Source organism: Gopherus flavomarginatus, chromosome 11 (assembly GCF_025201925.1).
Source record: "Gopherus flavomarginatus isolate rGopFla2 chromosome 11, rGopFla2.mat.asm, whole genome shotgun sequence".
NCBI classification, from domain to species: domain Eukaryota; kingdom Metazoa; phylum Chordata; order Testudines; family Testudinidae; genus Gopherus; species Gopherus flavomarginatus.
Genome location: NC_066627.1, coordinates 35630471 through 35645783, shown reverse-complemented (window position 1 = coordinate 35645783; position 15313 = coordinate 35630471). Strand labels below are relative to the sequence as shown.

Here is a 15313-nt window from a genome sequence, read left to right as displayed (position 1 = left end):
ACCTGACCCATACAAAACCTTGGCAAATGTATGCACACAGCACCCCCTGCAGATCCATAATTACCTGCAAATCTCTGGATTTAGTTCTCAAGAATCTGTATCTGATTTCCCCACCCACATCTATTCTACCCCTGCACAGGAGACACTCACATCCAGAATTGCTGGCATTCACATGGATGTCCAATCCATTGTGAGCAAATCAGCAGTAGCCAGAGGTAGATTTTAAGCTGCGTTCCCATACACATGCAGAGCAACCCCATGAGACAGAGCAGAAATCTGGACCCATTATTCTTGGAGAGAAGAAACAGAGAAAAAAAGGCAAAGAGAAAATTCCATCCCAGCTGGTCCCTCTCAGACTGGCTAACCAGTTTCCTATTGGACTCCCGTGGAACCAGCAGGGCTCAGCTGCCTTCAATCCCTATTATAAAGGATGTGTCTGCTAAACAGACTTAAATTATTAACATTGTCTATACCAGAAGCATTTTAGCTCCTGCATCAATATGCTCTAGTTCAAGAGATTATTCTGCTTGGAGTAGCTAAATAAGAAAAATCACTACCCAGATTAATGGAAAACTGCTTTAAATTATGAGAGTCAATTTTCCACTCTCACTGTCTTGTGACTATATATGCTAAAGGCAGCTGTTAGCTCAGCCACCCTTTCTCCTCCCTTCACCATAGAAACTGTCATTTATGGTTCTAAATAGCCGTAATGCTCTACAAATATGCAATGCCCTCCCAACCTGGTAATGATTTATGGTAATGTTAGAGTATTAATTAGGCTCTTGCTATTGGGCATTGAACTAATGAATCCATATTTTAAATGCTGCAGGAAATTATTGCTTAAATATTTCCTCTGCCTAGTTGACTGCTATTTGCTGAAGAAGCATGAGGAATTGCTGCTGTTGCCACTAACTAGCTTGAAGCAGTGATTAAGAGCTGTAACTATTTTACTCCTGAGGGAATTCTGCACCACTGCACAATGCAGGATTTTGCAGAAGTTAACGTGTGCACAGAATATCCTTTTATCCCCACAGAAATGGGCTGCAGAAATGTTGGCTGCCACAAGGTGCTGCTGGACCCAGCTGAGCCCAGCTCAGAAATAGAAAACAAGGCCGGGGGAAGGAAGTGGAGGGTTCCCAGCACACCCTGAAGGAAGACGGTGGTGACATACAGGAAATTCCATGCAAGCCCAGAACCCAGCATCAGGCATTTCTCGCCCAGGATCCCTGAGCTGTACGTGGGTAGGGGTGAAAGTAACTTAAAGGACTTACTAGTATGCAGGGTGGCTGGGGTCCTGGCAAAGTGTGGGGGGCAGCACTGAAGGGGTGGGGCTCGGGCCAGACTCCCCTAGCCATTCCTTCAGCATTGCCTGGCCTATGCCTCCTAGGGCTCCATTGGTCATTTAAGGGGCCCAGGGCTGGGGCTGCTGCCAGGAGGTCCAGGGCAGCTGCCCCCTTTGCCCCCTCACCAGCAGCCCTGCTCATAGGGTCGGCTGTGTACCGGCGGCCACATTCTTACCAGTATACCGTTACCAGACCGGCTTACTTTCACCTCTGGTAGGGAGTGAGTGTCTGGGACCGGGAGGGCCCCATGGCTGAACTCAGGGGGTAGGATCAGAAGAGTGTCTGAGCATCTGGCTAGGCTGGGGGCAAACAGGAACTGGACTGCTGATGGGGTTTCTTTAACTCTCTACTCCAGGGGGATTTTTTTATGGATCTGTATTGTTACAGACATACTTGCTGACAGGTATTTTGAAATAAATTAATAAAATAATTGACACTGATGCAATTATTTAGTTATTTTGACATACAATTTGCAGAATTTTTTTATTTTTTAGCACAGAATTCCTCCAGGAGTACTATTTGCCCCCAGGCAAATACAGCTCACTTAATCGTTCATACATACTTAATACAATGAACTAGTTACAGGTTTGCACTGGCCAGGACATTGCAGACATGTTACCTTACAGCTGTGGAAAGGTAAGCCTGCTCCTTTGGGTTCTAATGAATATGGAATAAGAATTGTTTTTAGAAACACTCACCTCTAATGTACACACCTGCTGCATTACTCCCCTACTCTAGCACATCAATAGCAGCTATTTTCCTCAAGGCTGCAGTTGAATGGAGTCCTAACACTCTAGACACTGCTAGGTAATGAACACATTCCAGGTCTTAGTATCAGCTCTGAAGATGCATGTGCATTGTGGCAGGAATGCAGAAGTGCTACCAGCTTATTTATCCACACATACCCAAACCCTGGTGGAGTCATCAATTCAAACAATGCCAGGGCTGACCCCAGCTACCCTAACAGAGCTGCTTCTGGCTTGCAGCTAAACATCACTCAGCCACGATTATTCTGCGGCACATAGCAATCATGCCAGATGGAGAATAGCTGTCACCTTCCTAAAGGAACAACACAGCAGCCTCACCTGAGACTCTGCTTCATCGCTCAGGGCAAAGTAGTTAGGATTTTTGTATCCTGTGGTAAATCATTGCACACTAGAACAGGCTGACAGCAGTTAAGAGGAGAAACAAAAACAGATTTTTACTACTGCTTAATATAATCAATGGTATCAGAATATGTAAATTAGATGTACAGGAGAGCTGCCAGATATCCCATGGCTCTAACTGCCACCCTGACTGTGACTTTTTCCTGCTTTAGCGATTTCCTGTTAGTATGCACTATATGCTTCTGTATTAAAGGTAGCCTGGGAGGTCTGAGACAAATGTCTGCAAGATGGAGGTAGAAAGCTGCAGCATTTAAGTGCCTCCATTTCACTAAAGAAATGGTTCTACAAGCCAGAACTGGCAAATGCAATCACCAAATAGAGTGAAACCCTGCTATAACACAATGATTGGGGTCCAAAAATTCGATCGTGATAAATGCGGGGTCGTGGTATAGCAAGGTTTACCATTTCAAGCTGGTCAGTTTCTCTTGGGCAGTAAATGACTTGTGTTTGTGAACTGCCCATAACAGTAACTGAAAGGATGCAGCTCCAGCAGTGGGGGCTCTCAGCCATGAAACTAGAGGGAAACACTTAGGGGAGTAGGGGAGACATGCAAGGGGCAGAGGAAGAGCGGGAGCAGCTGGGGAGAACAGCTCTTCTCACCAAAAGGGTAAGTGGTGCAGCTCCAGCAGTGGGGGCTCTCAGCCATGCAGCGAGACACGGAAATACTTGAGGAGAGTAGGGGAGACTTGCAAGGGGCAGAGGAAGAGCAAGGAGCAGTTGGGGAGAACGGCTCTTCTCACCAAAAGAAGCAGCGGGGGTAGGGGAGAAGAGGCAGTGGGGAAGGCACGTTCCATTTTTCCCCCTTACCCTTGGGCAGTGCTCCAGCCTTTTTTTTTCCCCCACTTTTTTGCGCTTCTGCATTGCTCCCGCCACTTTTTTTTTTTTTTTTTTTTTTTGCTTGGGGCAGCTGGAGCCACCTTATCATCGTGTTATAGCTGAATTCATGTTATTGTGGGGCATGTTATAGCAGGGCTTCCCTGTATGTTGTCACCTTCCTCCTGTCAGGATCAGCAGAGGCAACAGAGCTAGGTTCCCCTTGATTTATGAGGGGGCTGACCCTAGACCTTTCTCTGAAGGGCTTTGGATTTCAGAACAAGTTTTTCCTCAGTTCTGAAGTCACCTGGCTGCATCTACAGAACAGAGCTCTTAAGGGGGAATGGGATTTAGGCAGAGTTGTGTAGGCTTATTACTTTTGTTTAGTGATTTATAGCAGCAGCTATTAGCCTTAAAGGGACCTAGTTTTATTTCTGTACAAGTCAAAAGAAATGAGGGAAGAGTGCAGCAACTGCTTAGAATGCCTTCAGGCTAGCTTCTCCACTCCAGCTCAAGGGGTAGAGATACAAACAAATCCAGCTAAAAAAGGGAGACTGGCACTGTTCTCTTCTGAGACACTCCAGGAGTTGAATGGGAAGACAGACCAGTGTGGAGAGGAAAAGCCGGCAACAGGTGCTCTGCAGTATGCCCACCCTTACTAAGCCCTATCTGCTCTGAGGCTTAGGGCTTGGCTACACTCGAAACTTCAAAGTGCTGCCATGGGAGTGCTGCCACAGCAGCGGTTTGAAGTGTGAGTGTGGTCACAGCGCCTGCGCTGGGAGAGAGCTCTCCCAGCACTGCACATACTCCATCTCCTTGTGATTAGCTTGCAGCCGCACTCCCAGCACTGCAGCACTGTTTACACTGGCGCTTTACAGCGCTGTATCTTGCAGCGCTCAGAGGGGTGTTTTTTTCACACCCGAGTGAGAAAGTTGCAGCGCTGTAAAGTGCCAGTGTAGCCAAGGCCTTAGTCTACACATGGAAGTTCTATCAGCATAGCTACACTGGTCAGGGAAGTGAAAAAACTACATGAGATGTTATAGCTGCCCACATTCAGGGAGGTGTTATTACAGCAACAGAAAAACCCTTTGCCAACATAATTACATACCCTTAACCAATACCATATGTCAGAAGCAGGGAGATGAGGGAGCCAAGACACTAAGAACACAAGGCTTCACCACAAGTCTGGCTACAACAGCAGCCCCAAAGCATGCAAACCACCTGATGCTTTAAAAACAAGGAGTCCAGTGGCACCTTAAAGACTAAGATTTATTTGGGCATAAGCTTTTATGGGTTTGAAAACCTCACTTCTTCAGAGGCATCTGTTAATCTTTAAGGTGCCCCCAGACTCATTTTTGTGGATACAGACTAACACGGCTACCCCTCGATACCGGTGCAGGATGAATTACCAGCTCTAAGGCAGTACATACTGACTAGGCCCCAGAACCTTGTTCTTTAGTTTTTTACAGCAACTGAGGCTCTGGCTCTCCTTAAGTTGCCAGTAAGCAACACCTACTTTCCCAGGTGCATGTATTTGATGACCATCCAGATCTGTAAAATAGCCCGACAAAACCTAAATACCTTTTAGAGCACCCAACCACCATGTCAGAATCTCATGCAAAGTAGGTTTTAAGAAAGGTGTCTCCAAGGAGGATGATTGAGGGGTAGTTTTATTTGTCTGAAAACAAGCTGAGAGTTGGGTATTTTTCCCCAATTTAACCATTTAAAAAGCTTCTCAAGATACTGGCATCACCTTATGCCTGGGGTCTGCATTCACCCATGTCTAGAACAGGCGATTGAGGTATTTTGTCATCTCCACAACTGTGGTATTGAGCACCTCAAACACTAATGGATTTTTCTTGACAACATAGGGAAGCATAATCCCCATTTTACACATGGGGTGCTGAGGCTGGGAGATCAAATGACTTGGCTAAGATCCAACAGGAAATCTGCTTAGCACAGCTCAGATTTGAACCGTGTCTAGAGACCCAGGCTCTGCTTAACCACATGACCTTCCCATTCATATACAGAAGCACACACTTCAATCCATTTAAGAAGTTACCTCAGTACTTTGAATGATTTTTAGTACATTATCTTCCACATTACAGCAGCAGGTTGAACCCAGCTTGCATGGAGGTGAACACAGCTATTATGGACACAAACACTTGACGTAGTATGTTACTGCATAAAAAGACATCAAGATCCATAGATGGTCAATCCCTTCCAACGAAATGGCTCATGAGTTTTGAGGCAATACATTTTATTAAAGGAAATGTTTGAAATGAAATACACACAGGCTGAGAGGGAAGGTATTGTACATCTGGGGTCAGGCTTGGGTTATGGGTGGGGGTTACAGATACCGTTTGCAAGGATGAAAAAAATACATACATCTCATAACCAGCACAGACCCAGATTGGGGTGCAAGGGTTTTTTAAAGTATCAGTAAATAAGTAGGCTCGGGTTCACCACCCATGGAATGAATAAGGAGTCCAAGTCAGTATCGGTGGAGCGGATAAAGCCCCTAGGCATCTGTTAAGGAGGCAGGACATGCAGTATTTCTTACTCCACACAGAAAGAGGGAAGCTTGACCATGAAGTCATTGCAGAGCAATGTGGACACAACAGCTTAGACTTGGGATATTTTACTGTCACTTTGGTGAATGTTTGCAATAGTAACAGGAGAACTTTCTGCTACTTCACAGTGCAACTTCTGCTTCCTGCTGACATTGACAACTCCTTCACCTGTCAAGGGAAAGTCAAGATTTAGTCATATGACGTCTGCCTATTTTACAGACTGTTAAAAGCAGTTCTTGTCACTTTGCACTTCTAGAGTGACACATGGGAGTCTGAACCAGGACTCAACCTTGTGTTTGTGTTCTCCACAAGCTAGAATAAGGAACAGCTACTTCTCCCTCCCTATCAGAGCATTTTAAGACCCAATGCAGCTACAGCAGTATATGCAAACTTAGTACAGCAAGACACCCACATAAATCTGCTTTTTCAGTTCATTATGTTTAAAGCTTTTGGAAAAATTAAGACAACTGTTTGCTTCTTCACAACAGACTGAACTTTTCAGTCCCCTGTTTTAAGATACTGTTGTTTCCCAAGATAAAAACAAGAAAAGCAGGGCCATTTCCTGGGCTTGATGTATAAAGGAGGCAAACACCTCGAATGAAGAGTTGAGGCGCACAATACTAATCTTCAACAAAAGCTCTTTTTACTCACTAAAGTTAAAGTTGCTGTTAAGACCAGTTTCAAAGTAATTTTGACTAAATATCATCCTTTTCCCCTCTTAATTGAGCTTTCCACCCACAAGTCCTGTGACATGAGCACTAATCACTAAAGAGGATTTAAATCAAGAGCATCGAGATGCCTAATTCCCATTGAAATCAATGGAGAATTAAGTAGCAGGTGCTTTGGAAAATTTCACTAGGCACGTCTCTGCATCTTCAAGCATTTAATACCTTTTTAAAACCTGACTCATCTTCAGCCTTTCAGGCTGGATGGGACCTTAAGTACTAACAAGTCTGCTGATGACCCACCCACAAACACATCAACAAGTGAAAAGAGCAGAAACCCCAGCCACAGCCCTCCCCCCAAAATAAATTCAGTCACTTTTAACACAGCAGTAATAGCACACAAGCTATTTTTACAGTCAGCTATGCCAATGATCTACATTTTGTTTTAGACTAGTACAGCAGTCTCTGCAGGGCCCATAAAAACATGGATTGTGGTCAATAATGATCAGTTAGAATCACAGAATATCAGGGTTGGAAGGGACCTCAGGAGGTCATCTAGTCCAACCCCCTGCTCAAAGCAGGACCAATCCCCAATCATGTCCAGGTTTGGGTTCCCCCCCCATAACCTTTCTTCAGATATCAGGTTTTCAAAACTTTTTATCATTTTTGTTGCTCTCCTCTGGACTCTCTCCAATTTGTCCATCTCTTTGGACAAAATATTAGCTTTTTTTTTTTTACACAACCACATCCTATTGCTGACTCATATGCAATTTGTGATCCCCTAGACCCCCTGCCTAGCCAGTTATTCCCCACTTTGTAGTTGTGCAGTTGATTTTTCTCTTAAGTGTAGTACTTTGTGCTTGTCTTTACTAAGTTTCATCTTGTTTGATTTGCACCAATTCTCCAATTTGTCAAAGCTGATTTGAATTCTAATCCTGTCCTCCAAACTGCTAGCAACCCTTCCCAGCTTGGTGTCATCCACAAATTTTATAAGCATAACCTCCACTCAGTTATCCAAGTCATCCATAAAAACGTTTACTACTGGACCCAGGACTGTTACCCACAGGATCCACTAGATATCTCCTCCCAGTCTGATAGCAAACCATTGATAACTGTTCCGAGTACAGTCTTTCAACCAGTTTTGCATCCAGTTTATACTAATGTCACATAGAATACATTTTCCTAATTTGCTTACAAGACTCATGTGAGACGTTGTCAACAGCCTTACTAAAAATCATGATAGTTTATATATAGTCACCAACATGTGTAACAATCTTCGAGCATTGAGATGTGAGCAAAAAGCACCCTCAATTGCTGCCTGCCTTCAAAGTAGTCTACATTTATGTGCAATCGTTTTGGGCATGAAACACTGTATATATGTAATTGGTATTTACACAGCAACATGAACAGGAAAAGCATCTCTGCATCTGTGGAATCAGACAGCCTGGCTAAAATGCAAGTTTTGGTCAGCACTGCCGATCTGATGGGGAAAAAAGTTTCAAGTCATCACATTCCACAGAATGACATGCCTTTCAGATTGTCAAACACTTTTTTCCCCCAGAAAAATTAAAGCCCAGTTTACCTTAAGAAGATCCTCAAGTCTACGTCTACGGACAACGTAATAGTCCCTGCAGGAGAGAGATGTTGTACAGGAGAATTAATTGACTTTCCAGGGCTGCTGGCATTTAAAATATTCAGTCTGCATCTTATAAAGGTTATGATCTACAGAGCAGCAAGTGGGTGCATTTGATTGACAAAGGATTTTATAGTCCACATTGAGTGCCACTAGTTCTTAGCAATTCAGTTAGATTGCAAGTATCAAATTATGAAACAACTTTAACAGCAATACAGGAGAGAAGACTTACTGTTTTATGCCATCAATAAATCCACTCAATGAATTATCTACTTATTATTTGAACAAAACCTTCCTATTAGGACTTCATGTACTCTGTAGTGTACACATTTGTGATCTCTTTATGCACACGGCACACCTCCACGCTGCAAAATTTGCCTTCATGCTATATACAGATGCACTAGCTATCACATGCCCTGGCTGTCTGTACAGCCACAATGGCCCTAAAAGTTCTGTACCTGGCACCACCATCATCATAAGTCTGGTTCCGTAAACTGTTATGCAATGCTGGTAACTAGGCCACACAGTTTACTCTACCTAAACCTGGGAAGCTCACATTGGCTTTGCTGTTCACTTTTATTTATAGACTTGGACAGAGCTACTATGGAGCTATTTGGGCATAAGCTTTCATAGGCATAAAAAAACCCTCTTCGAGTGCATGGATCTGAAGAAGTGGGGTCTACCCATGAGAGCTTATACCCAAATGAATCTGTCTTTAAGGTGCCACTGGACTCCTCCAAGCTTCACAGAGCTCTTCAGGTCTCCACAGAAGACACCACCTATCAGAGGCCATTTTGACTGGCCTGCATTTCATGGGTCGTGCATCTGCAGACATTTCTCAGTGCTCCCAGACTTCCACAAATGTTCCTCACTCATGGACCATTTGCAAAGCTTAATGACCCCCCAATCAATAATGTGCCCGCTGCCATCCAGCAACCTGAGCAATTGTGGATTGGCTGGGCCCTGGCTTTTTGTGTTCCTCACCACTGGACATGCACTGCTGTTTACTTGCAGTATTTGCCGCCTATGTGTAAGGCTGGCCGACCTGGTCAGCAACAGACATTTGTGGGCAATGGAGGGACAAGATATTTCTTCAGAAAGGATGCATCCAAAGTGAAAGGGCTTTTTTTTTTTTTTTTAAATGATACCTCAACAGAATGTTTAAAAGCAAAGGCTGCAGTCACTCCTACTTGGGAGGTGCTATGCACAAACTTCTAGCCCGAGAGGCAGATAGATTAAATATCTGCCTTGTCTATTACAGCGTAAACTCTTCAGGGCAGCATCTGTCTACTGTTGTTTGTACAGGGACTAGCATAATGGGGCCCCATTCTCAACTGGCCCTTATGCATTACCGTAATTAATAATAAGTAAGTGGGATGCATGACTGGGTTTAAAGCCAGTCTCTCCTTTCTACGGAGAAGTTATTTGAGATTGCTGTCAGATACTGAAAGATGTTTATTCAGAAACTTACCACTCTCTCCTATTAATGGCTCACAAGTGGCTTGTTAACCAGGGCAGTGGCCTCTCTTTCCAAGTCTGCTTCAGGTCACCATGTCACCTTTCTCTCAGTGAGCCAGGTCACCCAGGCTCATGCTGCTCCACCTTGCTGCCATGGACCTAAAAAGTACAAAGCCATGGGGTGGGATTAATGGGGCGGGATTAATGGGGCAGGGAGGGGAGAGGAGAGGAGGAGGAGAAAGAGGACAGGCCATTCCCTGATGGTGTATCAGACTGAATCTGGCTAAAGCAATGAAAAATCAACACTGTCGCTCTGATGGGGAAAAAAGTTTAGTCATCATGTACACCAGTGAGATCTCAAATGAGGTAGAGGAGGGAAGTGCCAGGGCAGCATGCAAATGACACCCTAGTTTGCATGCAGTTTCAGCAAGACAGACACGTGACCTATGTCGCTGACTGGTTATCTGCACATTAGGTTGGCATGCAACTGTACAAATACACTTTAACAAGTTACCCTAAAGAGTACCAGTTACATGTTTCAGCCAGAAAACAGTGAGTACGTAGCACCCATCTAAATTAGAGACTACAACACCTTAGATGTTACAGTGGTAGGTGCTATGCAAGCTTAAGATAGAGGAGCCAGTTGTTTGGTCACATGTGGGGAAGGGAAAAAAACATGCTGAGAAACAAGGGGAAGAAATGAAACAGCAGCATTATAGGAGCAAGAGAGACAAGGTGGGTGAGGTAAGATAAGAGACGGGCTGGTGAAAGAGCGGCACTTTAAAGATGAGAGCCTAAGATAGCAAAGAGAGACTAGGATATTGGACAGAGAAAGTGGCAAAAAGGATGCAAAATACGAGTGGCTTACATCTGTTGGCTGGGGCAATGCTGGTTTGAGGTGTGACAGTTTACCATGGAGGAGGCCATATAGAGTATTAAGCTACTTAGACTGTAAACTCTTTGGGGCAAGACCATTTTTGTTCTGTCTGTACAATGACTGCTTAGTCCACCTAGCTAGCTCGCTACAGCCACCCACACCTGGGCTGCCCTAAGCAAAGCCTCATGCAGTATTTACATGCAGACACCAAGAAACAATCGTATAAAACAGCAGCTAAGGGTATTTATTCCTAGACAGACTTACCGCTGCCTCCTCCACGAGGGGCAATGGACACAGTGGGTTCATAACTAGAGCAGCGGTGCTTCCTGCTGGTTCTCTCCTGGGGCCGCGCCTGGCCTTGCGCTACCAGGCCAGGTCTCCAGCACATGTTGCTCGCTCCTGCTTGCTGGACCTGAGAAGTAAAAGACCGAAGAGGCGAAAGAGATTTAGCCTCGCTGATCAGCTGGCGGGAGCAAAGCAAAGGCCGCCTCCCCGGGCTGGTGCATCAGACAGAATCTGGCTTAGAGTAGCGAAATCAACACTGTCGCTCTGATGGGGAAAAAAGCTTTAGTCATCACGTGCACCAGCGAGACCCCGGGCTGCGGGCGCACCCCTGGCTGGGGAGCAGAGAGCGGCCAACCCGCTCAGCGGCCACACGCTCCCGGGCCCTCTTCCAGGGGGAGCGACAGTCCGCTGGGGGACGGGGGTGGCGGCCAGCGCGAGGGCAGCCTGCAGCAGCAGAGGCAGCCGCTAGCGAAGGACTCCCCCAGGCAGCGGGGCGCACCCCGAAGTGCAGCCGGCTCCCCGCCGCCCCTCCAGAGGAACACCCATCAATACAGGCCGAGTGCAGCAGTAGGGGCTGCGAGGCGCTGTTGGAGCTAGACAGGGGGAACCCACAGGCGCGGATGGCCGCAGATGACACTGGATTGTACACCCCCCCCCGCACAAGCCACTCACCTCTCCTCTCAGTGAAGAGCACGAGAAAGGGAGGGTCTTCCCGCGCAACGCCCTTATATAGCGGACAGTGTTTGACTGCGCATGCTCCACGCATGTGTACCTGGGAAACGTAGTCCCAGAGGAGCATCTGTGTCCGGCCATGCTCGTTTCACCACGCCAGGGCGCACCGGTCTGGGCTCTCCCTAATCGGGCTCCCTCCCCGCTGGCCAGTGAGATACAGAAAGGCTGAGCGGTTGTGCAAGCCACGACCGCCTGCTCACGGTTTGTAGGAGCAGGAGTAGGAGATGGGCCTGGGGTTAAAGGGTCTGGGTTGTCCCTTCTCTACTGCAGCCACACACCAGGATGGGTCTGGGTTGCTAAAGCCCTATCAAGCAGGTCCTGTGCCAAGGTGGGCCTGAGACCACCGGGCAGGAGTCTGGGCAAAGAGAAAGTGGAACAGGTCCTGGAAAGCAGTGTACCTGTTTCGTTCCAGGCCAGTGCTTTGCACCAATGGCAGTTTTCACGTCAAAAGCACGGAGGACTCTGACATTTAGCACATCAGTAGTTTCTGGGCAGCAACTGGGGCACTCAAGAGTTCAAGCTTGTGCAATGTTTCATAAATGAAACGCTCCCCAACTGTTACACATTCAGTAAATCACTGAGCTGCAAATCTAAGGCCTGATCCTACTGCAAACTGCTGAGTACTCTCAATTCCTGCTGAAGTAAATGAGAATGGAGGGCAGTTTGCACGTTGCAGGATCAGGCTCCTAATGAGATGATTGACAGGCAGAGTGCCCTTGTGCATCGGGCACAGGCTTGGAAGAAAGCCCTGGTTTCGGTTCCTTACTCTGCCTCTGACCTGCTGTCTGACCCTAGAGAAGTCACTTTACCTCCCTGTGCCTCTTTCGCTTATCTATTTATGCTCGTTATTAGAGACAAGGTGGGTGAGAATGTTTTTTATTGGATCAATTTCTGTTAGTGAAAGAGACAAGCTCTTCCTCTGGGCTGCTCTTTGTGACTGAGACTGACTCTTACTTCTCACCCTCCAGCACATCCTGAAGGCAACCAATGTGGCTGATTTTAGACCAACGGCAGAAGTGAATTAGAGTGCAGAGCAGAGGGAGATGCAGCAGGGCCCCCCTACTTGGGAATTCACCCCCCCCCTTTATCCCAAAAGGCCAAAGTCTTGCCCTTCAGGACATGCTGGAGCAGAACCCATCCATTTGTTCAGGGATTTGGGATAGGGTAGGTTCCCTATATTTGGGTGCTGTTGATTCACTGTCTGACTTTGGGTAGTGGGGTGTTTCAAGGAGAAGGGGTGGCCTAGGGTGGTAGGCTGAGGGGAAGGGGCAACACATTGCGTGCTGCTCCCAGGGGTTTGTGAGTGATAGCAGCAGGAGGGCATTGCATCACAATGGGGTGGAGAGGTGGGGCGCTGGAGCCTGCCCACTCCAGGCCCCACAGTGGGGACACTGTCACTGTCCAAGAGACCCGAGCTGCTTGACAGGAAGCAGTGCGACAAGTGAGTGCCCCCCAGCCATTGACCATTGGTCCCGAGCGCACTGCACCACGCAGGCTGCCCGAGCCAGATGCCACAGGACAGGCACTGCTGGTGATTAGAGCCCTGTATGAGTGTATCCGCATCCGATCCATTATCTGCAAAAATGGTCCATGGATATCCATAGATTTGCAGGGCTCTATAACTCATAGCATCCAGTTAGACCTTGAAGTGGACACATCTGTTGAGACAAGCATCAGAAGGGGGATATTTACCACAATCTCTGCCTTCTAAATGGGTCCTGGCATCACATGGGCAGTTTAACATTTGAAATATTAGTTCTTTCTTAACCTTTTTTGAAGACAGGTTGAGATTCCCTTTTCATTAGGAAGACCCCTCTACTCACTGCTAGAATTCAATATTTTGCAATACAAGAAATTCCAAATGTATGAGTCAAGATTATCAATAGATCTCAAAGCACTTTGCAAAGTTGGATGAGCATCATTATCTCTGTTACAGAAGGGAAAATGTAAGGTTCAGAGAAGTTAAGTGACTTGTCCAAGGGCATACAAATGCAGTGAAAAACCTGGGACTAGAATCCAACTATTCAAGTCCTGTACCCGATCCAATCTAGATCGCACTAGCAACTGTATTCCTTCAAGTCTGTATATTGTCTCGTTTTTAGACTAGGTGGTTATACAATTTGTCATTTTATTAGTCCAAGATGAAATTTAGCATAAAAATTACATTTGGAGCAGCTATCCCCTAGCTAAAATTAAAAGCAATGGCAATCAGTCATTGTACTCCAAGGCTTGATAAGGTCACCAACAGAGAACAGAGATAACACCCATTGATAAGTATTACTAGTTTGGTACCTACTGTGGTAGGTTTATACCTTCCTCTGAAGCATCCTGCCCTGGTTATTGAGAGAGAGCAAGCGAGCGCACGCGCAGATACAATGCGGCAAGCTTCTCATGCTCGTATTTTCTGAACCAAAACATTAGAAAATCAGAGCATTGGATCCAAACCCAGTAAATTATCACAACCCTTCCTACATGTGAGAATAGACTCTGTAATCATTTATGATCAAATATTTTACAGTTTACACTATGCAGAACCTCAGGGTCCCACGGAACACAGTTCAGGAGCGGATTGATTTTTCTATTTTGGGTTCTCGCCAAGGATTGTTATTAATTATTTGTGTTATAGTAACATGTAGGAAGTCCAGTCTTGGACCAGGAGCCCCTTAGCAGCTGGACAAACAGAATAAAAAATACAGTCCCTGATTCATTCATTACAAACTCTCAAACTCACTTTAAGCAGAGTCCAGGCAAAAATAAATAAAAAATATTCCAGTTTTCCAAATCGATAAAACCAAAATTTTGAATTAGTTTTACTCAACATAAAAGTATTAATTTATGGCCAAAGATTAAGTCAGATTGAATTTCCCAGGCTTTGAAGTCTTGATAAGATCCCTTTAAATATTTCTCCATTAAATAACGACTCTTCCAAAGAGAAAGGCATCTGTCTCGAATGAGAACAATCTGTCTCATAAATGGCACACTCAGACATGGCTGCATCAGTGATTTTATATCCATGGAGTCACCTTAGCCATGAGAACTGAATGGTCATCCCTCTGTTGCAGAAGTACTTTGACAGAGAGGGCCACATGGCATCTGTGAAAATACACTGAAGGTATTTCTCAGGCTGCATTGCTTGGGCAGTGCAAGCACAGCTGTTCATGTTTAGAAAGGTCAGCCAAGCAGAGTGTTCCCATCCCTGTGATAACACATACATGATAGGGTGGTTTCCAAGGTAGAACTGTGAGTTGCTTCCCAGAATTTCCCTGGTGAATGAAACCTCCTCTGGTGGCCAGGCTAAGATCAACAACAAAAGAGGTGGTGTTGAAGGGATAGTGCAACACAGCACAGCAAGGGGGAAAGCTGAGGAACCCTCCCCATTCATGTTTTGGCTTCCCGTCTATGAGCTTTGAGAAGCAGAGTGATCTACTGGAACAAACAAAGGATTAGGAAGTGAGCAGTCCTGGGTTTCACATCCCATTCTGCTGATGACTCCCTCTATAGCTCTTACTTATGTAACCACTCTGTGCCTCAGTTTCTCTCTGTGTAAAATGAACATTGGTTCTGCTGAGTAACCAAATATAGCCATTTGGATGCTCAGATCTACCAAGTTACAGGAAGCTTTAGCACAATTTGACTTGCCACACTGGTTTTTCAACCAACCAATCAGCCTGTTTCATAACTGAGATTCTCGTGACAGCAGCCAAATCAAAACCAAGCTGAAGGAAAGTCTGTCCCGAAAGCCTAGTGGATGGAGAGGATGGTTTAAGG

General features: G+C 45.8%; 1 long non-coding RNA gene and 3 other non-coding genes across 4 annotated transcripts; all 4 read right to left on the bottom strand.

Annotated features, from left to right (window-relative positions):
* Nucleotides 1-5530: 5530 nt before the first annotated feature.
* Nucleotides 5531-11070, bottom strand: LOC127031386 (uncharacterized). Its single transcript, XR_007768536.1, has 4 exons — nt 10793-11070; nt 9665-9810; nt 8143-8188; nt 5531-6063 (listed from the first exon to the last, which is right to left on the bottom strand). It is a non-coding gene; the product is annotated as an uncharacterized LOC127031386 (long non-coding RNA).
* On the bottom strand, nt 7987-8080 carry LOC127031998 (small nucleolar SNORD12/SNORD106). The gene has a single exon (XR_007768696.1). It is a non-coding gene; the product is annotated as a small nucleolar SNORD12/SNORD106 (small nucleolar RNA).
* LOC127031997 (small nucleolar SNORD12/SNORD106) lies at nt 9911-10002 on the bottom strand. Its single transcript, XR_007768695.1, has one exon. It is a non-coding gene; the product is annotated as a small nucleolar SNORD12/SNORD106 (small nucleolar RNA).
* Nucleotides 11025-11116, bottom strand: LOC127031996 (small nucleolar SNORD12/SNORD106). Its single transcript, XR_007768694.1, has one exon. It is a non-coding gene; the product is annotated as a small nucleolar SNORD12/SNORD106 (small nucleolar RNA).
* Nucleotides 11117-15313: the final 4197 nt, after the last annotated feature.